The sequence below is a fragment of the Mytilus trossulus genome, chromosome 13, assembly GCF_036588685.1.
Source record: "Mytilus trossulus isolate FHL-02 chromosome 13, PNRI_Mtr1.1.1.hap1, whole genome shotgun sequence".
Classification (NCBI taxonomy): Eukaryota; Metazoa; Mollusca; class Bivalvia; order Mytilida; family Mytilidae; genus Mytilus; species Mytilus trossulus.
This window is the reverse complement of record NC_086385.1, coordinates 37,746,578-37,760,847: the sequence shown is the minus strand read 5'-3', so window position 1 is coordinate 37,760,847 and position 14,270 is coordinate 37,746,578. Positions and strand designations below refer to the sequence as shown.

The following is a 14,270-nucleotide window of genomic DNA, read 5'->3' as shown; positions in this document are numbered from 1 at the left end:
TGAAAGTTTTTTGTCTATCAGCTCATACACATAATTATGTCTTGAGACTGTGAGTTTTAATTTTTATGATTTACTCCTTAAAAATGGAAGTTAGAATTAAATTATGAGGAAAGACTGTAATCTGTGACGCCTATTCAAACTATTTCCTGATTTACAGAAAAAATACCAGTCATTCCTTAAAAAAAAATTCAGACATTAAAGGAAACCAAGTCCCTGTATTTTTAATAGTTTTACCACTTAACTCACAAGACTACACAATAGATATTGAACAAACAAAGCCATTTGAAATAAGAAGTTGAAAGCAATTAGTTCCCTGCTTGACACAAAGTGGCTGAGTTTAATTGAAAGAAAACCATGCAGATACAATTCAATGGTCAAAATTACATTAAATTCAGAATGTATAATGCAAAAACAAACAAATTGTAGATATACCCTTAAACCAAAAAAAATCTAAATAGGACAATAATAAACTTAAATTATCATTATTTTCACATTAATAACAGTGTGAATACTTATTTCATAAATAATGTCAAGATAAAATGCCCTTTGGCATTTGATCGGTCAGAAAATGTAATTTTATCATTCTTTATTATGAAAAAAATCATAAATTTTGTTGATGAATATATTACCTAACTTGTGTCAGACAACTATATGACCCTTTGAATCAAGCAAAAGGTCACAGACACTTACATATTGCACTCTATGAACACAACAGGGGAGATAATTTCAGCTGAGATATTTCTGTTGAAGGGAGATAAGTCATAATCAAGATGTTAAGGTTAGCTTATTTTTGGAGGACTTCTTGTCTGTTTACGTAATTAGAAGCTACATAACTGATTGTAGGGGAGATAATTCATTTAAAGAACTCACTAAATGATATATCAGCCCAGCAAATTTTATTACCTCCCCTTAATCAACAAGTTGATTGTAAAACTGTATAGAGACCCAGTTTCATAAAAGGCCAATTTACAGATGGGTTGTGCATATGGATAGACTGTCCATGAATAATACAGACAAACAGAGGTATAAACATACTTAATGAATTCCATATGTCCCCAAAATCTTTTTTGTCATTTTTCATGTTTTCATATTTTTTCATTCGTTATTGTCCTCGTGCAGGTTTGTTCTTGTCATTTTCTTATTTGCATCCATTTCAAATTTAATTCCATTTCATTAAAGAAGTACTAATAAATTTTTCTCCATTTCAGTGGTCATACTTCCTGATTAATTTAATAAAAAAAAAAACTATTTTAATGTCCCTAAGCAAAATTATGAAAAACAATTACCAGTTTTTATTTATAGAAAATAGATTATGGGTTAGCATTCTCTGGTTTTATTGGTTTAGTTATTGTGTGTCCAGCTCCTGTAGGGCTAATTAATGTCTTCTAAGTACTCAGGTAAAAACACTTCCTTGTACTATTAATAACACATTTATCTAAGGCAACCAATTATTTCATAGCTGCAAGGTTGCTATGAGAATATTCATGGTTTAAGTTAAGGGGCTGGCTAAGAAACAATATATATATAATAAATAATTTTATATCCACCTACCAAACCACCTACGATTTTAATGGGGTATTAGGTTTTCTGGTCTGTGGGTTCGTTCGTTTGTTCATTTGTCCAAATGTCCCACTGCAGGTTAAAGTTTTTGTCAAGGTAGTTTTGAATAAAATTGAAGTCCAATCAACTTGAAACCAAATTCACAGTCCACTGAACATGGAAAACGATAGTGCAAGTGGAGCATAAGTGTATGTACTATGGACACATTCTTGTTTAACATTTATTAATTTTTCTTGATGTTGAATAGTTATACAATTGTGATTTTGGGGCCTTTTAATTCTGACTATGCGGCATGGGCTTTGCTCATTGTTGAATGCATGGTGGACTTGAGCTGTTAGTTTCTGTATCATTTGGTTTCTTGTGGATAATGTCTCATTGGCAATCATACCACATCTTCCTTTTTACATCAGAACAAATAATGGTAATAATATCTATGTAATAAGTTAGATTATTTCTGAACAAAGGGGGACACCTTATAATGTATAGTGGGTCTCATTGGGGTCTAAGCGTAACGCGGGATTGACGATTTTTTGTAAGCGTTACACATGAAAGTCAAATTATTGTGTCGTGAAAAATGAGGTTTAGAGGGACCCGGGAAATGACAAAAATATGAAAATTGCTTACCTACATAGTGTAAGTGGGATACATGAATCTGACAAAAAAGTAAGTGGGATCCGGGATTGGAACCCCCCAATGTACACCTCCTTCACCCAGAATTTATGGCTAGTTTTAAAAGGATATATGCACATACCATTGAGCATACCCTCTGCCATGTTAGTATTTGTTTTTTACATACATATGGTCATCTGTAATTGCCCTCATGGAACCAAACTTCACTTTTTGTTCTGTAATTTTTTGTTTTGTAATTTAGGTACAAGTATGAAAAGGTTACCAATTTAGATGAAAATATATTTCGTAAATAAAAATTCCACTTAATTAATTACAAATAATTTCTATCCAGTTAAAAAAAATATCAGATTTTTTTTTACATTTGGCTTACCCAAAATCTTTCATCCAGATTATAATTAATTAAGTACAACAAAAATTGAAATCAGTTTTGTACTTCATTATTTCACAAATATATTGTTTCAGTGCATGTTACAGTAAGCTTGAAATAAATCCAATTAAAAAATCTCAATTGTGATACTCCATCAGTATCAATAGAAAAATAAATAGTATATATCAACTTTAGAAAACTTAACAAATAAAAACAAGACAACACTTACCATAAATCTCTGTATAATACGATTGATGGAAAACTACATTATAACACTTGTAAAACTACTCCGAGAAAAATCAATCACTTATGTATTGGTCATCGGAATAATAACCATCATGGCTGGGGAAACTTAATAAATATTTACAATTCCAACGATTTGTGGTCTGTGACCATTAACTATAATGGGGCAGTTTCCATGATTAAAATTATTTAAATATTTATGATGTGGTATGGGTAAATGGACTTTATATTGGTTTAAATACTGTATTTGTGAAATGGAATTGAGTTTTCGTCAGATAATGATTTGATACAATCTTTTAGTTACTTTAAAGTGATTTTTGTTTTTACATAAAAGGCCATTCAATTGTTCCACAGAAATCTAGAAAAGAATTGCAAAATGTAATTAAAAACTTTTAAAGCCAAATGAGTAGGCTCAAAGGATCCTATGTATGGCATACACTATCAACCTTTTTAAAGTATTAATCTGATTTCATATATGCATAGCAAGCTAAATACTTGCTATTTTACAGCACTAAGTTCCTTATCATCTAAAAGTAGCAGATTGATTTTTATTTTCAATGTTTAAGTTTCAGTAAAATAAATATATGGTAGTGGTTCAGGCATCTCTGTCATATTTGGGGTTTTTTTGTAAATGCATCAATTAGTTATAAATTAGGCTGTTTAGTTTTGTCAACTGAATTTTTTCACATTTTTCATGTTGGGCTTTTTACAGCCACAGAGTTCTTGAAAAGTGATAGTCCAAAATTTTATACAAAATAGTCAGACTCAAATGTTGGTACTTTGTTAAAAACAACAGTGAGGACCAAAATATTTCCTCAAAGGACCATCAGGGTAAACAAGATTTTGAAAATTCTGTAGGCAACTTATAATACAGTATGGGTATTGTTCATTGTTGAAGGTATGCAGTATGGTTGTATCTTATTCCTTATACATCCACATCCCTTATAGAGCTACCATTTGATTTTTACGGGGGGGGGGGCTAGGATGAAATTTGAAAAAAATAGGCAGGACAGGAATTTTGAGTAAAAAAAAAACAGGATGAGACACTTGCAAAAAAAAAAACTCAGGATAAACTAAAAAAAAAAAGGCAGGACCGAATAGAGTGAAAAATAAAAAGGCAGGACAGAGATTACAACTAAAAAAAAGGCAGGACAAAATTTTTCATCCTAGTCTCCCCAAAAAATCAAATGGTAGCTCCCTTAGTTCCTGACTAAAGTTTATACAGAAATTGAAAACATGGCAGCATAAAATATGTTCAGTCAATATAAGACAAACAGGTTACTCAGTGTATGATAAACAGGTCACTTGAGGTTTTAATACAATGTTTGTTTTATATGTGACTAGAATTTTCCACAAAGGGATGTATCCAGCTGTGTCTATATCTATATTCAATTTACAGTTTCAATATGATGGATACCACATGAGGTTTGTCTATAATTTCCCAAAGTATTGACCCAAGCCTCAGGCTGGTTTAGTTATTCAAGACATAATAACAGAAGCATTTAATTACATTTATTTCAGACAGATGTGTGGATAAAAAAGCTTGGCTTTATTTCTTAAAAACTTTAATCAAACACATGAATTTATTAACTTGCAAAATATGAAGGAGCAGGAATGATTTGGGGCCATATTTACAGAGTTTAAACTTTACAATGGCAACCAACACAATTTTGGTATCATGCAATAGAAATAGGAGAAAAGACCAGCATATTTTTTTGAAGGACCTGACCAGGAGATTTTGGGAACTCTTAAACGTTGAAAGTAATTCAAAATTGTCTTTTAATATTTGCAGAATTAAATATTGAATTAATGATCTTTAATAAACCTTTGCAGTTTAATTCTGTTCTGAATATATGCCTTTTTCATTAACTTATAATACATATTGTATTCATGAAATGGGTGTAAATTTAGAAGAAAAAAATGGCCAAATTGGCCAAAACTTTACCATCTAAGTGCAAAATGTGTTACATGTATAATGATTAAGAAAATTGTAGAGATTGTATCCAAGATCTAAAATATGAATCACAAATTAGAAAAACTGTCAAATGCTCTAGAATAACTCAAATATTACAAGTACATGTAAACTGCATTTTCAGTACAGACATTCTGATTTTTCAAGTACATCTAAATTACAAATTCAGCAAAGTCTATAATGCAGTCTGACCAGCGGTCATCTAAAACCACAACCAATGTATATGTCTGTATTAATACAATACAAAAACAATCCATTGGGACATATTCCCATCATTTCTAGTTTATATCAATTTATTTCAATATTGTCTGATATCACCAGAGATTTTTGTCCCTATTACTCTCTGATATTGTTTTGTAAGGGGAAGGGGCCATATTGCAGAGTTCTGAAAAACTATGCAGAGTCATAAACACAATTTTGGTATCTTACAAGTTGCAACAGAATCAGCAAATTCGATGGACCATTAGAAGATTTCGGGAATATTAAAAGCATTAAAATTTGAGTGTCCTTCATTTGCATAATTAAATATTGTACTTTAATAAATCATTTTAGTTTTTGTTCTAAACATGTTTACCTTTTACATTATCTTATGATGCAGTCATATGAAATGGAAGTTAATTTAAAAAAAAATAGCAAAAAATTTGGCAAAAACTTAACAATTTGATTGTCAAATGTGTTAAATGTATATAATGAATAAGAAAACTGTGACAATGCATGGTATCCACAATTTAAAATATAAATCACAAATTAGAAAATCTGTCAAAGGCACTAGAATAACTCAAATATTACAAGTACATGTAAACCACAATTTTAACTTAGACAGTCTGACCAGTGGTCATCTAAAACCACAACCATATATAGGTCTGTATTAATACAATACAAAAACAATCCATTGGGACATATTCCCATCATTCCTAGTTTATATCAATTTAGAATTTCAATATTGTCGGATTCCACTAGAGATTTGTTCCTATTATACTTGAGTATTGACTCCGCAGTAAATATGACTATTGTGGCTATTGATAAATATGAAAAAGTAGTTGATTTGAATACAAGCTGATGTTTGTAGCGGTAAATGATTTCTCTGATAGTGATTGACATTTCTAATTGACGCTTTGTGTAGGAACTAATTAGATTGTAGTCACAAAGACAAACATTGTCAAAACAGTTCAATGACTTAAAGTCAGTAGAACATCGATTATCCTTCTGCGTCTTTTTCTGTGGTTAAAGAATCGTATTCTGAATAATCCCTTAAATGGAATCTGACTATTATATAGATCAACTATTTATCGTTAAAAGGAGTATATTGGACTCTGCTTAACTGCAATTTTGGTAAAACATTTTATAATTGGTAATGTCTTAAATTTAAGCCTTTAGGATAAGCATAGTCAAGGTCTTTTGGATACGCACAATCAAAGCCTCTAATATGCACGTACAGTCTAAGCTTTTAGGATAAGCAAAGTCAAAGACATAAGAATAGGCACATACAACTTTAGTATGTACACAAAGAAGATGATGTTGTAGCGGTAAATGATTTCTCTGATAGTGATTGACATTTCTAATTGACGCTTTGTGTAGGAACTAACTAGATTGTAGTCTCAAAGACAAACATTGTCAGTTCAATGACTTAAAGTCAGTAGAACATCGATTAATCGTTCTGCGTCTTTTTCTGTAGTTAAAGAATCGTATTCTGAATAATCTCTTAAATGGAATCTGACTGTTTATATATCAACTATTTATTGTAAAATCAAAATGGTATATTACTCTGCTTATCTGCAATTTTGGTCAAACATTTTTTTAATTTGTATTGTCAAAGAGCAAATCATTTAGAATAAGCAGCCAAAACCTTTAGAATAAGTAGTCAATTTAAGCACAATCAAAGCCTTTTGGATAAGTACAGTCAATATAAGTACAATCAAAGCGTTTTAGATAAGTACAGTCAATTTAAGTACAATCAAAACCTTTTGGATAAGCAGTCAAAGCCTTTAGGATAAATAGAGTCAAAGACTTTAGGATAAATACAGTCAAAGACTTTAGAATAAGCACAGTCAAAGCCTTTAGGATAAATACAGTCAAAGCCTTTAGAATAAGCACAATCAAAGCCTCTAGGATAAATACAGTCAAAGCCTTTAGGATAAATACAGTCAAAGCCTTTAGGATAAATACAGTCAAAACCTTTATGATAATTTTAGCACAAAGAAGGGGTATATTCTACCCTTATTATATACAATTTTAGTAAAACATTTTTTAATTGATATATATTGTCAAAAGATAAAGCCTTAATGATATTAAGAACAGTCAAAGCCTTAAGGATAGGCAGAGTCAAAGCCTTTCTGACAGCACAGTCAAAGCCTTAAGGATAGGCACAGGACTGTAGCCTTTAGGATAAGCACAGTCATAGCCTTTAAGAAAAGCATAGTCAAAGCCTTAAGGATGTGCACAGTCAAATCCTTTATGATAAGTACAATCAAAGCCTTTAGGATAAGTACAGTTAGGCACAGTCAAAGACTTTAGAATAAGCACAGTCAAAGCCTTTATGATAAGCACAGTCAAAAGCCTTAAGGATAAGCACAGTCAAAGCCTTTAGGATAAGCACAGTCAAAGCCTTTCTGATAGGCAGTCAAATCATTTAGGATAAGTACAGTCTAATATGTCTTTAACTTGATTAATATCTCAACTTTGTCTTTTCTGCCACAATCGCAATAATATTAAATGCATGCAATATAGTTTCAGAATTTATGCATATATACTACAGCCATATAGTTTTAGAGAACAGTTTTTCATAATCTCAGCATCTGTATATTATCCTTGTGCAAACCTCCCATGTATGTTTTCCATTAATATTTTCATTTCTACTTCAAAGAGATTTGCCAATATCTTCTTTCTTTTAGTCTATCTGCATCTGACAACTCTTATTATGAAGCCTCTATCTGATATGTCAATCCATTTATTGGAATCCCAAGTTTTTATTAAAAATAACCCCGTTTAATGACAGCTTCATTAATGAAAAACCTGATAATTCTATTAGGAATGTGACATATTTGTAAAAGTATTTCTCATTATTATAATAAACATGCTTTGAAATACTGCTTGAAATAAATGTTCTCTTCTTTTTTTCTTAATATTGTGTAAAGAAATGAGCATTTGATATTTCAAGGTATATTTAAGGGGCAAAAGGAGAATGTTTTTCCAATGAAATATTATTTTTCACCTTTTACATGCTTTATGAGAAAAAAAATTATGAAAGTTTTATAATAATTTTCTATTTTGAGTACATGTATAACAGTACACTGATTTTCGAGAAATGGAAACACATTGAGTTGAACAAATTGCACATTTTCATAGCTTTTAATTTTTCAACTAGAAATGCAACTCTTGCAATTTTATTAACCCTCTTTATTTATTGATCATTTCAACGTTTCAATGTTGTATAAAACACATAAATTTGCAATTATATGAAATTATAAAATTATACAACCCGCACACAATATTTTATCATGCAAACTTTTTTTCCAATTTCCTTCTTGAGAAGTCTTAGAAAGTTAAACATCAATAACTGTGTTTTGTTGATTGCATCTTATCTGACTGTTTTATCAACATTGTTTATACTAGAAAAACATAACTTAATCAAATACATCACTTTTGATTTACTGCTTGTTATTATGAAGTTTCAAGGACTTAAAGGTCAGGGATATTCTGTAAACTACACTGAGTTAAAAAATATCATTGAAATTTTATAATTCAATGTAAACAACATGGTTATGATTTCTTGATCGAATCTTAGACTTAAATATAACACAGTCTTAAATCAAAATCATCATATACATATTGTTGTTTTGAAGTCCAGTGGCTCTTAAGGGGATATTCTATAGACTACACTGAGTTTAAAAATATCATAGCAAGTTCAAAATCCAACATCTTTTGCTGAAGGTTTTAATCTATTGAACAGTGAGTCAAATTTGTTTTCAATTCTGAACGTAATCATTTCCTGTATTTCTTTTTCATCCTGATTTGAACAAGATTTTTTTTGTTTAGTTCTTGCCTAGTACTTGCCTAGCAAGAATTATAAAAAAAAAAGTTTTTACATAATGCTTTATAAACCACTGAAATAAACAAGCTGGCCTAGCAATAGGTGAAAATGAATATTTGGCTTTAAAATTTAAATGCTTCTGACTGGGTCACCCTTCTCCCTCAAAATTCATATGGTTGTCCTCTTAACTAAAAATTTACCAAACACAATAAGGGAAATAATTCTTACCAAAAAGAAGGGAAGAAAATCAATCAATAGCAATTCTTTGCCCATGTGCTGTAAAAAATATACAAACTACTCAGGTACACAACACATATATTGACACCAAAATAAAAGCCAAGTCATTTCAGAAATGTGATGTGATGAAAATAAAGAATATACTGGAACAATTTGCTTATTACAAGGGATATAACTCTTACCAGACAAGTAAACTTATCTGACTGACATTCCCTGTTCATTTATAGACTTCATAACCTGCATATTGTACCTTAGGAATATTAAGTCAGTTGTAACATTTTGCTAGATTTATTTAACCTGGGGCTCTGACAAGGGAATTAACTCTTACCAAAAAGAAGACCAGAAGCTAAGCTATGAATTATTGGTTCATGTACATGTCCAATACAGACTACAAAACCAATATTTATTGTAACTCAGAGAGAAGCCAGGTGTCATTTTGCAATGAGAATATAAAATTAACCTCAAATAAGGGCAATAACTCTTACCAAGTGGCTTTTCAGATACAAACTACAGAATCCATATATTGTACCTCAAACTAAACCAGTTTTTCCCATTCTCATTCAGTTAATAAATAACGACATAGAAAAAGGGAAATAATTCTTACCAAACAAGCTAATTTATCATTTTGGTATGCCTTGTTCAAATATAAACTACAGAACCCATATATTGTACCTAAGATATAAGTCAGATCATTTCATAGCTTATAGATGTGACAAAAGTATAAAATTTGAAAAACACAAATAAGGGAAATAACTCTTGACAAACACAAAACTAATTTGCAGACAGCAGAAATCTTATATTGTATATCACAGGCACTTGTTTCTGTCAATATGGGGTTTTCTATCCATACCCGTGATTTTTTTCTACAGATATGGATAGAAAACCCCATATTGACATAAACAAGTGCCTGTGTTGTATATGTATGTAACTCAGAAATAAGTAAGGTGTGATTTTGAAATGAGAATATGAATATTTATCATCACAAATAAGGGCAATAACTCTTCCCCAAAAAAGCAAATTATTTTGTTTCAGACTACAGAACCTATATATTGTACCTCCGAAATAAACCAGGTGTTATTCTGTCTGATCAGTTAACCTCAGAGGATCTGCACATTTAGCAGAGGTGACTGACTGATTGTTGAAGATATCAGTCAAATTAGAACATGCTGTTTCAATAAAATAAAGATAAAATCAGTTTTATCTGGCAGTAAAATAGAAATAAATTCACTACTTTTGTGAGGAAATGAGTAGATTGTTATGTTAATTGATAATATAAGCCAGACAGACAAAGCCTATATCTGATTAGCTACTGTTTGATAATGATGAAATATTTGAATACACAAACAAGACATTTGAAGAAACAAAAGATAATTACATTATTTTGTCATGTTTATGATGTGAAATAAAACATATGTTTCCAGTCTAAAAACTATATGAAAGGATAACTGAATTTTTTGCTATGATAAATGCTTAATACATAAACTACAGAAAAAATTAGGGCGGACCTAGGGCACAAATGCAACAGGACTTGGACATGTAAAAAAATCTATGCATTAACCATAAATGTAGATAATTTTCACTATTTAAAAAAAGGGCAGGGGGATCTTCCCTTAAGTGTAATATTTCAAAAGAGCATCTGAAGATTGCATTATTTAACAACATCTGAAACAACAGAAATTCAAGATAAATTTAATAATGTCAAAATCAATCTTGAACAATCTAATATTTTTATATGATTCCCCCGATATTTTTCATATGCCAGCCACCATTATTTTATCTTGTAAAAAATAAAAAGCTTCCTTATTTATATAAAGATTATTCACTCATTATAAAAATTTCCCCACAAATTGATTCTTTTATTGAATATAATTTAAAAAATTAAGTATTGCATGTACTCATAATAAGTGTCCTTATGAAACATCTTTAAGAATAAAATTATAAAATTCTGTCAGAAGTTATATCTCAAATTGATAATTTTAGGCAATTTTATTAAGAAAATCAAGTATTTACTGAAAAACATGATAAATGTAGTCAACATCTAATAAGAATAAAATAAGTCTGTCAGAAGTTATAATTAGACAAGCAGAAGACAAATGAATGCCCTAAACTGACAGCAATGGCCACTTAACTAATTACTGTAATGACAGCTTCCTTATCTCTCTAAGATTTCTTATAGTCTACTAACTGCTGGGAATGTGGATTTTACTGTATTTTAAACTGACAGTTGACATGGTTAAAGAGAGAGATTCTGCTCCAGTATGTACATATAGTTTGCCAACTAAATTAATTTCTATACTATGTTAAGAAATTCTCCCACACTCAACTCAGTTAAAATTCAAAAACTTCAGCAGAAATTTTTATGAGCAATATTGAAAATTACCTTATTTTCCAAATCTTTTTTTTTGCAATTTCAAGCAAAATACTCAGCATTAATTTTTGTCCACACATCTCTTATTCCTTAAATTTATTTTAATAACTTGAGGACTCAAAAAGAGAACAAAGAAAAGTCAAACAATTGTACACAAAACACAATAAAGAACACTTACAAAACTGAGCATTATGTGACAAGTGCCACCGAAAAGGGGGTTGATCTCAGGTGCTCCCACCACAAAAAAAATATAGGTTGTAATGTCCTTAAATATATACAATTGTTACTTTCATGACTTTATTCAGTATTAAAGAGCAATGAGGTCCATATAAAGTCTGTGCAAAATCTGTGTCAAAACCAACAACTATATATGTATATATTATAGTCTATAGTATGGGTTTTTCTCATTGTTGAAGGCTGCATACAGTTGACTATACTTTCTTATATCCACTTCCCTTATTAAAACTTTGGTTGTTCATTGGCAATCATACCATATATACATCCCTTTACTTGTATAGGCCAGTGACAAGATTAAAAACAATTGGTTGTACATAAATCAAAATAGAATTACAGTGTCTCAGTTTTTGAAGTGAAATGTGCAAAAGATTTCAGGGCAGACTGCAGTATACAAATGGTCCTTTTTAAATTTCTCTTTGTTGTCCTATAGTAACTTTTTGGCAGATGGTCAATTGTGTCAATTGAGCCATATGAATCAATGTGAAATGTAACACTTGTTTTCATTGGATTATATTTATGTCTGCAAAATACACCATAGTTCAAAATGTAACACTTGTTTTCATTGGATTATATATGTCAGCAAAATACACCATAGTTCAGTAATGGTTGATGGTCAGTGTCATTTGTTGGTTGATTAATTAATAGTTGCTTAACGTCCAGTGGCAAATGTTTCATGCATCTTCAGAACAAATTAACAAATAGTACAATAGGAAAGTCCCAATGTTAGCTGTCTGGGATGAAAGTCAGGGAAGTTAGGACTGTCATATTACTGACTGAACAGGTTCAATGTGTCCCCCTTTAAACTGTATTTGTGACCATCAAATCCTACATAGACTGAATTTTGCAAAGTCAACTATTCAAAATAGTCCAGTTAATTTTGTAGTTACAATATGTAGCACAGGGGTTAAACAATTTAATCAGGTCCAGTAGATTTGACTTTTTAGGTAAAAAGTGCTCCTTAAAAAAGTCAGAGATTCTGTATAAAGCCCCAGTGTGAAGAATTTGAGATCCCTGGCTTTTTAATTAAACAATTAAAAATTGCTCTTCCACTGCACTTTTTGTCAAAGTCTTATAAATACACTAAAGGGATTATCTACAATGTATTCTATTGTCTTTAACAGAAATAATCACAAAACTGGTTGGTTTCGTAAACCCTACACTGCGATCAGAATTTAATTCAGAACAAAAGATGGACACATGCTATTTTGCTGAAGAGCATAATTAAATTTGTAAAATAATTAATAAAATAAAATACTCAATGTAATGATATTATGAGTGTATTTCTAAAGAAGGGTGTATAGCAGAGGTATCTGCAAGGAAGAACGCAAAATAAAATTGCCATTTCACGATGAATGAACAATTAAAAATTTCTTGCAAATATTTTTTTAACAATTTCAAGAAACACAGCGAATAAAGAACCTTTTTCACTGCTACTTGAGAAATAAAAATAGCAAAACATGTTGCAAGAATATAACCCTTTACCACCCTCATCAAAGATTGTATTTATCAAAAATCTTTTTTTTGTGTGTTGGTATGTTGCTGTCTATTTGCATAAGTTGGCACTGAATCTGCGGTATATCAATTTTAATATGCTGGTTGCTTAAAAAAAAAATTTGTGATCTGACATACTGTTAAATATTTGAATTTTAAGATTTTTAAGAAACAAAATTCATCATATATATGTTGCTAGCACTTTTTTTTTTAAATTTGAATTCAAAATTTACCAAAATACTCCAAAAAATAAAATTAAAAAAAATTTAACATCTAAAATAAAAAATATAAATTACTAAAAAATGTGTTCCTCTTTTAATAATGCAAATAAAACCTCAGTTAAACTATGGTCAAACACATGTACCCCACCTCTGTATGACCAATTTCTTTGTTCAATTCGACTTAGAGGTCATCATAACCTAGGCATAGTGTTAAACTTGACCCCAACTGACCACTTTACTAATCAATAGATAATTTCATAAATAGTTGTATTTTTCTACCTGTATACATATATACATTCAAACTCAAAGTAAATATTGACAATTAATAAAACAGACTTACCTTTGTTAATAGGTGAGATAATCCCCAATACTTCTTGATCTGGATCAACTTGAGATTCTGGCCAGACTGGTCAATCACTGGTCTGGTGGTCAGTGCATTGGTCAGTTACCTAGTACATGTCAATAAATAGGAAAGAGGTTCAATAAAGGGGTTTGGCTCAATATTATAATTTCTTTATCTATAATGTTACAAAGTTCATTATCTGGAATGGTCACTTACTTGTATATTTATTGATTGCCAAATAGGTTGGGACTTTACAGTATATTAGTATTGATTGATTGATTGGGTTTTAGTGGCACTTTCAACACTTTTGTACTATTTTGTGACAGAGCAAGTGACCTGTTTAAAGTTTTGTCATACAAAGTACTGCTTTCAAAATTAAAGTATTAAAAAAAAAAATTGTCAAAGAAAATTTTGATTTATTGTTGTTTGCTTTATTACCCCGCAAAAACGCTTTATCGCTGCCAGAGCTAATTGATTATTTTTACAATTTAAAGCATATTTTAAAATCAGACAAAAGGTTCTTCAATTAACTAAAATTCTAGACTAAAGCAAACTCAGATTATTTACAGAA

General features: G+C 30.3%; 1 long non-coding RNA gene across 1 annotated transcript in view; it reads right to left on the bottom strand.

Annotated features, from left to right (window-relative positions):
- The window catches only part of LOC134695481 (uncharacterized), a 46,037-nt gene extending 32,237 nt beyond the window's left edge, over positions 1-13,800 (bottom strand). Inside the window, exon 1 of the long non-coding RNA XR_010102773.1 lies at positions 13,697-13,800. This is a non-coding gene — a long non-coding RNA (uncharacterized LOC134695481). The remainder of the gene's footprint in view (positions 1-13,696) is intronic.
- Positions 13,801-14,270: the final 470 nt, after the last annotated feature.